This window comes from Thermobia domestica, chromosome 13 (genome assembly GCF_964235325.1).
Source record: "Thermobia domestica chromosome 13, izTheDome1.hap1.1, whole genome shotgun sequence".
Taxonomy (NCBI): Eukaryota; Metazoa; Arthropoda; class Insecta; order Zygentoma; family Lepismatidae; genus Thermobia; species Thermobia domestica.
The window spans coordinates 26,291,202-26,304,639 of record NC_137466.1 but is presented as its reverse complement, the minus strand read 5'-3'; the positions used below and the strand labels follow the sequence as shown (position 1 = coordinate 26,304,639).

At 36.6% G+C, this 13,438-nt stretch overlaps 1 protein-coding gene across 3 annotated transcripts in view; it reads left to right on the top strand.

The window, feature by feature from the left end:
- Positions 1–13,438, top strand: part of synr (BH3-only protein sayonara) — a 207,424-nt gene that overhangs the window by 126,366 nt on the left and 67,620 nt on the right. The window lies entirely within an intron of this gene.

Sequence of the window (13,438 nt, the reverse complement as noted above, 5' to 3'; positions counted from 1 at the left end):
ATGTCAGAACACTTTCATTAAAATATTTGTTCGTGTAATGAATTAAAGACATCTAATTCATTAGCTTATAATGAAAAAAGATGAGACACATGAATTTCCGTATCAATCGAAAGATCTCATCGAGATGAACAAAATGACTTTCTAAGGGTAACGCTTTATGCACAAGTTTCGAGGAAACGCACAAAAGCTATTTTTATGGCGTTAAAGTCATAGGGGAGATTTAAGTGAGTGGGCTATTTGAATCAAAGTAAAAAGTAACATTCACTGCACACTAACTGTACGCAGCAGCGTCATGACTTCTGTTCATTTTTGAGTTTCTCGTCTGGCTAAAAGGTGGAAGTTTCCCCTATTTTCAGATTGTTCAATAATCGCAGAAATGTGTCCAGGGGAGCAAATAAAGTGAGAAAGCTATGTCCGTGTATATATTTACTGAAGTGTTTGCATGTGTAACACACAAGGATGTTATAAAATAGAGGATCTGCCCATACAGCAAAATCGTGAAGCCATACGTCACAGCTTCGACACACCTACTCTGCCCACTCCGCGCCACTAAGATCGCAATGTTTCGAGCCAACAATCATGGTGGAAGCGAGAGCAACCAATCAGACGTGCGGGTTTAGACGATGCTCGGTTGTTTTTCGGCTTAATTGAGTTCATATGATGAAGATACGTATGGGCTGATCCTCTGTTTTATAACATCCTTGGTAATACATAATATTACTTAGGACGCCATTTTGTTTCCTTCCTCTGTTACGCCTGCGAGTATTTTTTTTTCACGAAAGCAAATAACGGGGCTATTTAATTTTCGGACAACACGAAATTTAAATTTTGAGTTTACTGCTGCAAAAACATTGGACAGGACGGCTTTTAAACCAATGAAATATTTTAGACATAAAGGGCCTTATGCAGAGTCATTTTGACGTATGATTAGCGTCATACTAAAGGCCTGACTACTGCACGAAGCATATGTCAGTCGGACTCTTTAGTATGCCACTAATCACGCGTCCCAACGACTCTACATAAGGTCCAAAGAGATTACGTAACATTTTCACAGTATCAATGTGGAATTTACATGTAAGATGAAGGACAATACAATTGAGGAGGAATTTTTAAAAAAAAAGTTTCTAAAAAGATCGAAAGCTCATCAAGAGAGTATAAGTTGTGTGATTGTGTGAGATTCTTTCATAGACAATTCTGTCGAAGATTTTATCAAAATTGAATAATATACTAAGGAACACTGATCTCAGTAACATCATGCTATTCCGTCAGGCATAACGCTTATCTTGTTGGTAAATGACCCATCTAGATAATTCAAAATCAAGAAAGAAAAAGTAATCTAAATTAGAAATTGACCACCTCAGAGCTTATGTTTTATCTTACTAAATTTATCTACAATCATATGGAGAAAATCGTCAAACAAAAGAGTTACAATTATATACTTAATAAAAATATTCGTCAATAATAAAAATATTTGAATTCCGCTTCGAAATTAATAGAAGCTAGTTATCTTCAAAGTTTCATTGAAAAAATGTCAAACATATGCGCTCTACGTAATTACTAAAGCAAACGATGATTTCTTTTACCAAGTCAAGTAGTGTTTTATATATGGCATATAAAATACTCAATATTATTTTGTTGTAACAATCTAGAAAATCTACAATTTAAGTATATTTTCTTAGAGAAATATAGTCTTAACACTTCCAAAACCAGTGTTAAGAAAGAGTTCCTAGAATGAATGACTCCAAATTATTCAATCAACAAAAAAGACACTCTTTCTATATAAAATAGTATTGCGGATTATTAGGCATCATTATGCGATTGTATTATTTCTTTTTATTGAGTAATTCTGTACGGTGATGGACATTGGTGAATATGGTGATGGTAGGGTCCCAAATTCGGAAGACGAGGTTATGACAGCCCCCCAAATAATTGTTTAACACGCACCATTGAGCCCGTGCGTGTACATGGTACCGCAGCAGTTAAACATGAGAGAGATGAGCTTCCTTTGGGTTTATGTTGCCCAGAGGTTTAACCTCTCAAATTACATTGATTAGGTAGAATCATACATCCGTCATAAGGTCCGGTAATGTACGGCGTACTTACCTTCTCCGTAAATTGAGGTAGGCATGTGTTAGAACCCTGTCGGGGAGAGAGGTTTCTGCTCTTCAATGGTGACATACACGAGTCGTTGGTGAAGAGGTTCATGTGAACGTGGTACTTCAGTACGGAATTTGAACGACCTGAGGTAGACAGGCCGACAATTAGCAAGTACTGTATGCAATCCCAAACATCTTCCTCAACCGGCAAGTGTAACTACTAGACAATCAGGGGCTCTAAGGACCTGAATTAGGAGACTGTAGTCGCGTACGTTTAGTGACGTAAGCCATTACCTTCTTTGAAGGTTTTGAGCATTTAGTGCGGAATTACAGAACAAAGCAATCAACTGTAAGGCCCTGCAATCACAAGCCTGTCTGAAATAGTCAAGTACAGGTCTTGCAGGTAAGGTACATCCTCACTCCACCTCAAAAAACAACTACTACATGTCTACGTAGGCTTATATTACTTAAAGATAATTATTAAAACTACTATTATATGAGCGGTAGTGTGTATATGTTCATGAAACTATGATTATGTTGCTTCAAGACTACCATGTCTTTAGAAATTTTGTCCCGAGAAAAACATGTTCGTTTAAGTTATTTCTTTTCTGCAGAAAATAGTACATTTATTCGGAAAATAGAGTTCGGGCTAGTTATGCTAGTATTTTAATCTGTTCCCCAAATATTTCGGTATAATGTAATGTTGTTAATGGAGTTGCAGATACCTGAAGAATACGTTTCTTTAAAGTTGTTCTGATGAATTACAAAATTGGCATAATCTCTAGAAAGAACTTTCGATAACCAGACTTCTTCGTTCGTTACTTTTGATTCATCTTCAAAATTACTATTACACAAACAAAACGATTAGTTGTCACTTTCAAACACGGAAACGTCTCCTTTCCGTGTTTTCACCTTCTGCCTCTAAAATTACAGGATAATAATTGTAAAACAAATTTAAGTATCTCGATTATCTCTGTCGCTTTCTTTTCCTATGTGCAAAGGTTGTAAGTAAAACTGACACATTTGCTGAAGTTTCTCTTCAAAGCATTTTACTCGTAAGTGTAGCGAATACAAACAACATACCTTTTTCAGGTGCATACCAGGAGCAACACTAACGGCAGGCACATTTTCTTTGAAATTGCTTCTTTTCTTTTCAACTTAGAGGGAACATAAAAACACAGATTTATAGTTTAAGATGGACAAAATGAAATCTTTCAGTTTAACGTCCAACTATTATTCTCTTTAGGCTAAGGGAGACGATGATTAAGGCAAGTGAATAGTCCTGAAAGAAATGGTGGAATGAGAAACTGGGAGGAAACCGGAGTACTTCAAGAAATCCCACGGACACGATCTTATCCACCAGAAACTTACTTGACCGGGGATCGAACAAGGACCCGACGCATCAGAGGTAAGAGCTCTACCACTGAGGCACCGCCCCGTTATAGTGTAAGATGGAGTAATTTGACTAAAATAGTGGGTTGTTTATGGTAATGCTTCAATCAGTTAATATATTACAGCATTTTCTATACAGGTCATCTATACACGTATAGTAAAAATGACTTAAATTGCAAAAGCTACTTTACGGAAATCAGTTCGTTCATCTTGGATAATATATACTGTCCTTCAAATTTGCTGAAGCTGATATTCAGTTTAGTTCAAGAGTAACAATAAGATTGTCGTTATACTTCAAATCAAGAGCTCCCTTGTAGCTATATAGTTAGCGCACACGCCTTCGGCGCACGAGAACTGGGTTCGATCCCCGGCACAAGCCCACTAGTTCGAATTCCACATTAGGTTGTAGATTCACGTCTCATGTAGCCTCGGTGCTGAAAGGTACGCTGCTACATGTCAATGCAAACAACGTTTCAAGGGAAAAAAATATGTATATGATAAATCAATATCTAGAGACTACTTAAAAGGAAATAAAATTGATTGAATAACCACTTTTATTTCTCAGAGGTGTTTTGTATGTGTTAACCTTTCGTCACGTCACAAGAAAAATCATTATTTTCGTATCCTTGAATGACTCAATACATATGCAAGAACGAAGCAAAATAAATGTAATCGGAAAGACAATACCACGCCCTTGCCTTTCAACGTTTTAGTACATCAATATACAATAAATGAGGTGTATTCATTAATAAAACACTATAGATTGCACGGTCACAAATACAATCCGATGGTTGAATTTGATAAAATTTCAATAACTAAAAATATAGAAAAGTCTTGATAAAAATTATTCACATTAAAAATGCATTCCATATTACGGTGGAACAAAGTTACTTAGTTAATCATCTGAAAGAAAATTTAACTTAATCTTTATATACAATTACACTGAGAAAAATCCGTTATCCGGACAGCGATATATTGCCCAAATATACAGAATCTTTATGATTACTACGGAAATCTGTACGAAGCATACGTTATCCATATGCTACATACACACTGCCCTTTTCTCCTTTAGAGGTTACATCATGCCGCTTCACGATGTCTGACACCTGTTTTCCGTATATTACACATATTTACGTATGTTACATACATCAGCTATATGTTATATACGTCCACCTGTATGTGACATCCTGACCGCCTATGTACAGTTCTTTGTTTCGTACGGAAAATATGTTTATTCGGAACATTCATATGGAAAATACGTATAAAAGATACGTTTTCAGTTATTTGTTTTCTGCAGGATGTTACATATGGTTATACTTTGAGCCCAAAATCTACAGGATTTACGCTGCTCTTACGTACGCCACATACGTTTTTATCAGTGTAACAAGACCGGTCGTTTATATCTGTGACGTTACAGTTTGCTGTTTCTATTCTGAGAAAACAACACAGAGAGAACGAGGAATTATCAGGAAACTCGGCTTTGATAAGGCTAGTGTTGCAGGTGAACAAGAACATCGATACCGTGGCCAAGGGTTTCGGAAGTACACAACTCATAAACTGACAACATTTGCTTAATACACTCTTCCCCGCCCATTCTTCTTACTACTTTTCCTTGTCGTTTTCCAGATCATAAAACCGTTGCCATACGTCATACGTCGGCACGTTAAAATTGCCTGGGTTCAAAAGGTGTTTATGACGCGTTCAGGATAGTAAAGTGAACTCAACAAAGGCTTGCTTTGGGGAAAACAAAATATAGTTCAAACTTCCTTCGTAAGATCGAACTCAACTAAACGTTCCTCAGTTAATCAATTATATTATTAATGGGAAGAGGAGTGAACTACACACAAATATACAAGTGTTGTTACTGCTAGTCTTAAAATGCAAAGTAAATTTCTATAAATTTATATATATATATATATATATATATATATATAAGGTGTCCAGAAATTATCTTTACAATTTCAAACGTTTACAACTCTTTAATGAACAAAGATTTTTACATTCTGCCCTTTACAGTGAATGGTGCAACTCATAAAGTTTATGTACAAAGTTCATTAGTACACCTCCATACGTACACCGTTCGTGGTCCTAAGCATATCCAGTCTGCACTCAATTTCCAGCCACCTACGCTCTAACATCTCGTGTGTGACAGTTTAAAGGCAGCTGTAATGCGAGTTTTTAAATAAGCTATGTCAGTAACACTATTCTTCACAAAACCTCACAGAAAATATCGAGTGGTGTAATGTCTGGCGACCTCAGTGGCCATGGAATGGGGCCAACCCGTCCAATCCATCAATTGGGAAAGGTGATGATGGATGCTGCTAACCAGTGTGGTAGAGCACCATCCTGCTGGAACACAACATTCGGCTGCAAATCCTCCAACTGCAGAATGGCGAAGAGTTGAAGCATGTCGAGGTAGATTACACAAGTAATTGTTGGCTCGGCGGAGAAAAAAGGCCCAATGATTCGGTTGTGCTTTAGACCACACCGGACATTGATCTTTGGGTTGTCTCTCAAAAGCCCCCGTGTTTCATGTGGGTTTCCTGAACCCCAGATTCCTATGGTATGACGGTATGACCTGCCCGACGTATGAAATATTGCCTCAGCAGTCAGGGGTACAAATTGACTGATAATATTGCAGTATATATGTGAACGTTTCGTCGTGGATAAAATATCTACAATTCAAAAAAAATTACGGTAATTTAAAATTGCAAATTTGATAACGATTTAGAAAGCTATGAAATTAGGGAAAACATGGTATCATAACTACAAATAGATTACAATATTTAACCATCTGCTTCGTGCGATTTGCTAATAGTTTCATTGTCAATTTGTGTGTCCCCAAAATAAGCTTTTGTCCGGTTTCTTGGAGCCAAAACTAAAGAGTAATTTATGAAAACTCACCGAAATAATTAGGATAAAAGCAAAAGTACCTGAAAATGCTGCTTTCTGGTATAGCCTGTGATTCTTCCTTCGGCTCGTCCTTTGCATAGGAGGTTCAGAGGAATCTGGTCTTTGTGTCTAAGATATCAAGATTTAAAGAAACAGTAAATTTACATTTACTTACAATGTCAGCCTTACATCCTAACAGAAAATAAACCAAAACCTGAATAAATTTTGCTTCAGATACAGCAACTTTCTTCCTTTCCTTTTTTTAAAGCTAGGATCTTAAAACGATATTTTTTTAGGAAAACAAATAAAGACTCGTAAGTTATTTTCTGTAGAGTCTTTTAGAAAGTAACTCTCTAATTAATATTCAAAATAAACATGAGGAAAAAAATCTTTAAAATTATGTATCTTTAAGAAAAAAATAATGATTTGTTTGTTACTTCTACCTCTGATACGTGGAGTCCCTGGACTTCAAAGCGAACAAACACCGTGAGTGTGGAAGTTCTCGGAGCTCTACCGATTCCCACTCCCACTTTTTTTATTCATCCCATTATAATCGTCCCCTTTAGTCTTGGTGCATAATCGTGGGAACTTAAACTAAAATATTCCTCTAGTTTTAAATTAGAATCAATAAAAACTATTTTAAGCTAAATTTCATAGTAGTTCTACCATTTGCCAGAATAATGCTAATCTTCATTATGTTAAAATACCCCTTATAAAGGTAATAGTACAGACGATTGAAAGAAAGATAGGAGTCTTCTAAAGCATTTCTTATTAGAATTTCATTAGCTTACATTTCTGTATATTTATGTTATATTTACGTCACTTGACATTTAATTACGATCTCACTTTCGCCGATAAAAAGAAATGTTGCGCCTTTGCTTCTCGTTCCTATTCTTTTCTGAGGTAGACCAATGTTAAACTTAAATTCGATAATTGCATTCGTGCTTAACTTAGGAGCTACCTTTATTTGTTTAATTATCTCAGACTACTATATCTAAAAATAATAATAATAATAATCGCCACATACGACACTTCTGCATAAATAAGGGTTCATTCCAATATGATAGAAATATTCTCTCTTTTAGTCGTATTTCTAGTGAAAAGTTTGTTAACTGAATTTCACATCTCCAACTCAAAAAAAAAAAAAATCTTCACATTCGGTACTTTCTGAATAAAGAAAGGAAAATTTGAATGTTACAGAATCTTGCCTAGTTTTCCCTCTTAGGAGAAAAATTTTGAAAAACGCTTAAATATGTGTCTCCTTATTTGTATATCTATATATATAAAAGAGAACGCACAAAATCCTTTGTCCGCTCATCACGCTAATACGGCTGAACCGATTTCTTTCATTTTTGGGGGTTGTTAGGATTTGGACCCTAGATGGTTTTTATCATATCACTTTAATTTTCAATTACCAGTGTCTTGAGATAATTGACCAATCAGGTGTCAATACGTACAAAAAATCCTTTGTCCGCTCATCACGCTAATACGGCTGAACCGATTTCTTTCATTTTTGGGGGGTTGTTAGGATGTGGACCCTAGATGGTTTTTATCATATCACTTTAATTTTCAATTACCAGTGTCTTGAGATAATTGACCATTCAGGTGTCCATACGTACAAATCCTTTGTTATTAGTTCATCATAGGTATAAAAATAAACGTATTTATATGCAACCCGCATGACCCTGTGACTCGGCGGGTTAACATAACTGACAGGCGCTATAAATCACTTGAAAGCGAAAAAGTAAAAATTATCTAAGTAACAAAGTTTATTGCGTTCCGGGATGACCGCAGCGAAGCGGGGCGGGTTGGGGTGACCGCAGCGAAGCGGGGCGGGTTAACATAAATGACAGGCGATATAATGTTAACATTAGTGCAATCTTCTATGGTTTTTATCATATCACTTGAAAGCGAAAAAGTAAAAATTATCTAAGTAACAAAGTTTATTGCGTTCCGGGGTGACCGCAGCGAAGCGGGGTGAACGCTGCTAGTCACTTTATAAACCTAATTTCTTATCTTCAGCTCAAATGAAACTCCATATTTGGCAATTTGTAAATAAATAAAAATTTCAACATGTCTCCCTTTACTCTTTTACAAGCGAAAATTTCCAAAACGCTGAGCCGCATATTTATTATTATTATTATTATCCTTAAGAGTTAGTATCCTCACGTTGGACACTTTCTCAACAAAGAAAGGGAAATTTGTATATTATAGAAATGGCCCAACTTTTTCTTCTTGGAAGCGGAATTTTCGAAAACGCTCAAAGACGTACTCCCTTATTTTTACTTAAGATTTTTATATACAAACAATACCAATCAAACTTACAAAGATATATTTTTGGATCTTATAGATAATTTACCAATTTTTTTTATTTTATTTTATTTATTTTATTTTTTTACATTTCCTAAATTTAAAGAATAATCCAATGTACCCCTCCCAAGTTTTAAAAAAGAACATCAATGTACTCATGTATTATAAAGAGAATTTACTATGTATTCATCTATATCCTAAGCATATACTACAATAAAGCCTCATCAAAGAGGACGTAATGGGTCAAAATGTTCAATCTGAGTTGCACAAACTGTTCAAAGCTTTCCTGAAATTAGCGCCACGTATAGGAATAAATGTTCAAGTAACTGCAGCTGGTCTGTTGAGAAAATGAGCTGATCCATCTTGTACATACACCGAAACATAAGTACTATCGAATAGCACCTTTTATTCCATTCTTAGACGACATTTCTTCTTTAAATGAAAGAGTTTTTCACACCAAGACACCATGTTATTTCTCCAATACCTGATTACAACCAAGTGTGACGCACCGCTTGAAAACCTTCCACCTGCATTTGAAATATAAACAGACATTCATTCCTACCATCAGTGGCGGTGATTGGACGTTAAAAGTCAGGGGGCAAGACATGATCTGAATATTTCTATATCAATGTTAGTTTTCCTGGTTGTTTCTAATACTTTGAAGAAAGGTTGTATATCTAATAGGATACTATATTATTCAGTTAAAATACCGTATATCGTATTTCATATGATATTTCATTAAGTAAATTAAAATGACAAGAGGAACGCAAGTAGGTACTAGCCCTTTGTACTCTTAAACAACGAAAGTGTAAGAAGAGATTTGATTCCTTACTCATGAAACATCTTAAAATTCTGTCTGAAAAATTGTGTGATCAGATTATTTAATAACAAATATGCAAAACAAATAAAAAGAAAGGATAATATGAATCATAGTCATGAATAATGAGGCTTGTTTTGTAGACGTTATATTGAAACTGGGGATTAATGAACAGCTTGTATTTTTAATTCCATAGTGTATGTTATTTCTCTTAGAAAATGAAAGACAGTAAATACTACAAGCATATGTTACTATATTTAAAGAAATATGCAATTGCAATATTAGTTGCTTTGACTTGCAATTAAAATGCAATTCCTGTAGCTTTCTTAACTCCACAGGAAGACAAATAACCAATACGTACTCACGCAACGGCAAATATTATATGGCACCATTTTTTTTCTATGAACCAGTAATACATACAAAAACTTTACATTTGCAAATGAAACTATATACATTAAGGGGTCACTTCAAATACGCGGAGGCACCTGCTCCCTCTTGCCCCTCCTAATCGCCGCCCTTGTCTACAATGAAGTCTTTTAGAGAGAGTGGGAATTATCGAGACAAAAGTAGATTTTTTTTAAGTGTTCTTGCTATTTTAGTTAAATTCGATTAAAACATTTCCCAATGTAAAAATACTACTTTTGCCACGAGCTCAGTTTTTTTTTCTCTTTGTTTTAAAGATTACTCGTCTGAAATAATGGATATGAAACTATCAAGATTGCCTACGAGACAAAAGCTGAGGCTGTCTCTAGGGATGGGCACGAGCCACTTTTTCCCGAAACTTGACTTGACTCGAAACAGACATCTTTGAGCTCGACTCGAGACCTCGGCTCGAAAAATTTCCTCCAACTCGACTCGAATTCAGGTCGAGTTTCGAGTCGAGTCCAGCCAATTCGAGCTAAATTCTTGTGCAGTTCCAAGTACTCTCTTTAAGTATCCTACATAGTCAATATAATTTTCAATGATATTACTACTGGAACTTTTATTACTATTATTATTATTATTATTATTATTATTATTATTATTATTATTATTATTATTATTATTATAACACCGTGTATAACAGTGAAAGTAGGCGGTTTGTATCTGAATACTAAAAACTAGTTTGCTGTAGATCTCGGTCATCGAGAAGTCTTCAGAAGGCAAGGACATTGTTCACGAGGTTCTGGGTTTGAGATCCGAAGGAGCAAGTTTTTAGGCTCGAGCCAAAAGTTGTTAAAAGTTGTACGGCGCCGGCCAAACATGTTCCAAACTGCTCGGCCAGGGTTTAGGATTGTCAACGACTCGAGTTTCTCGGCTCACAGCTCATGCACTATGGCGTTGAACCGAACCGAGATGGTGGCTCACCCCAACTGAGCCGGTTCCAGTCATGGGCTCAGTTCAACCGAGCTGAACCGAGCCGATGGACTCATTTCAACGGAACTGGCTCGAGCCGATGTCTCGTCCCAACCAAGTTGGGCCAAGCCACGGCTCAATTATTGAACCGAGTCGAAGGCTAGTCCCAACCGGGAAGGCTTGAGTCATTGGCTCAGTTGAGTCGAGCCGATGACTCCACCCACCCGAACCGACTCGAGTTGTTCGCTCAATTGAACTGAGCCGAGCCAGCTGACATCACTACTCGGGTTGAGCTTCTGCTAGGGCTCAAAAATTTGACCGTGCAGGTCTAAGCCTTAATAGTAAGAACTACAGTATATACTTATATTTGTGCTCACGACATTTGAGGCTGTTTCTTTACAAAAATCTAATTTCGTCTCCTTATCGAGATGAGACGAGATTCTTGTAGTGTCCCCACTAAAAATATTCCACATTACTGCTTAGATTTCTCTTGACTTTCGCTTTCCAGTCTAATCAGACCATGATTTCAAAACGAGCTGAACGAGTGAGCCATTTATCAAACTCGACTCGACTCGAAACTCGACCTCAAAAACAGTGACTCGGCTCGGAACTCGACTCGATAAAATTACCTCTGACTCGACTCGAAACTCGACGAGTCGAGTCGACTTTTAGCTCGACTCGTGTCCATACTTAGCTGTCTCGTCTCGAAGTGTATCCGTTTCTATTGGAAGAACTCTGTCTCGTCGTCTCATCTTGTGGGAAACCTAGATGCTATGCAAATAAAGTCGAAGTGAAATTTCCTTCTGCTTTTCATTCTATAACAGCATTAATCAGATATTATGCATACTTATAGCTCGGAGAAGAGAAGGAAAAGTAAGCCACCCTGGTTACCTGCACATGACCTTGAAAGGGAAAGAAATAAATTGCGAAAGTAATCAGCCATTCCTAATGCACGTGTCATGCGAAGGAAGGATCAGAATGCAGTCCATCAGAAATGAAAGATAGGTCATAGTCTTATAAATGTAGTCACTTTATATCAACAAGCACAGACGCCTGTGACGTCAACGCTATCGATTCGAAGCCGAGGTGTGACGTAATCTGAATAACGTCACGTAACCTAAATATCGAACACGTTTTTCCACAGGTGACAATGAAAACATTACTTTTCTAACTCAGTTCACTCCAGTTCTTGTTTTTTTCCCGTCGTGATCTGAAATTAGAACGAATTAAGGAAGGGGATGAAATGATCTTCAAATTTGTCCCAAGATTTTTGCCTTTTAAGATATAACTTTGAAAATCCTTAAGATGAAGTTACTATTACACATACGAGATCACATCATTTACAGCTTTAATACAGATGCCTACAGGCATGAGCGGAGTTATGAAAGGCATTACCCCCCAACTTTTTGACAAAAAATAAAAATGCCACCTATAAGATGGCCACCTACCAAGACCTCCGAGACCGACCAAAAGGTCTGGCCCCCAGCAGACAATTCCTAGCTCCGCCTATGCCTACAGGAAATAGTTGAACTTGTGGACCCTATTGAATATTGACTTCCGTGATTGCAACGTAGTATTTGCTATCAGTTTTTGACAAACAATATTAACACTTTTAAATTCCGGCTTTTTAAAGGTAAATTATGGACTTTCAGTCAAGCGGCTACAGCATCATCCCAATTTATCGTAGGAGTATGGTTCATACCTCGTTTTTTTCACAATAGAGCAACCTTTCAAATTGTACTATTTATATTTTCCTATCATGTCTGGTAAAGTTTGAAAGAAATCGGGATTTTTCTCTGAAAATATTTTTATTCAAATTTTGGGCCCCTCTGGACCCCCCATGTGTTAACGCAGAGACCTAAAATCATCTGAAAAAATAGAGAGTGGTATATTAAATGTGTGTACAAAATTTCAAGCTTCTATCTTGAATAGTAAGGGCGGGGAAAATATTTATCAATAATCCCCACAATGCCCCAGATTACCGCAAAAGACCCTGATCTCAGGTAAAAAATTTCCTGAATCATCCCTATTTATCATAGGATCATGGTTCGCCCATCATTCTCTTGACTTCCAAACGGTACCATTCACATGTCTCCATCATGTATCTGGGGCGGGAAAATAGGGAAGAAAGGAATTTTTTGGTTAAAATATCCCTTTTTAAAACTTTTTGCCCCTCTGGATCCTCCTGTGTTAACGCAGAGATCGGAAAAATCTGATAAATACTACTCGGTAGAATGAATGTTTATGCAAAATTTCGATCTTCTAGGTGCAAAAGTAAGCCTGCCATAAAATAATAAAAATATTCCTAACCAAAAAGAATTTCTTTCAGGATCTCTGGTAAAAATTTCCTGAGACATCCTATTTATCCTAGGTCATTGGTTCGCCCATCATTCTCTTCAGAATAAAACTACCTTTCAAACGGTGTCATTCACATGTCTCCATCCTGTATCTGAGGCGGAAAAATCACAAAGAGAGGAATTTTTTGGTTAAAATATCCCTTTTCAGAACTTTTCGCCCCTCTGTTAATGTAGGGACCTGAAAACATCTGATAAATACTACTCGATGGACTAAATATTCAAAATTTCAATCTTCTAGT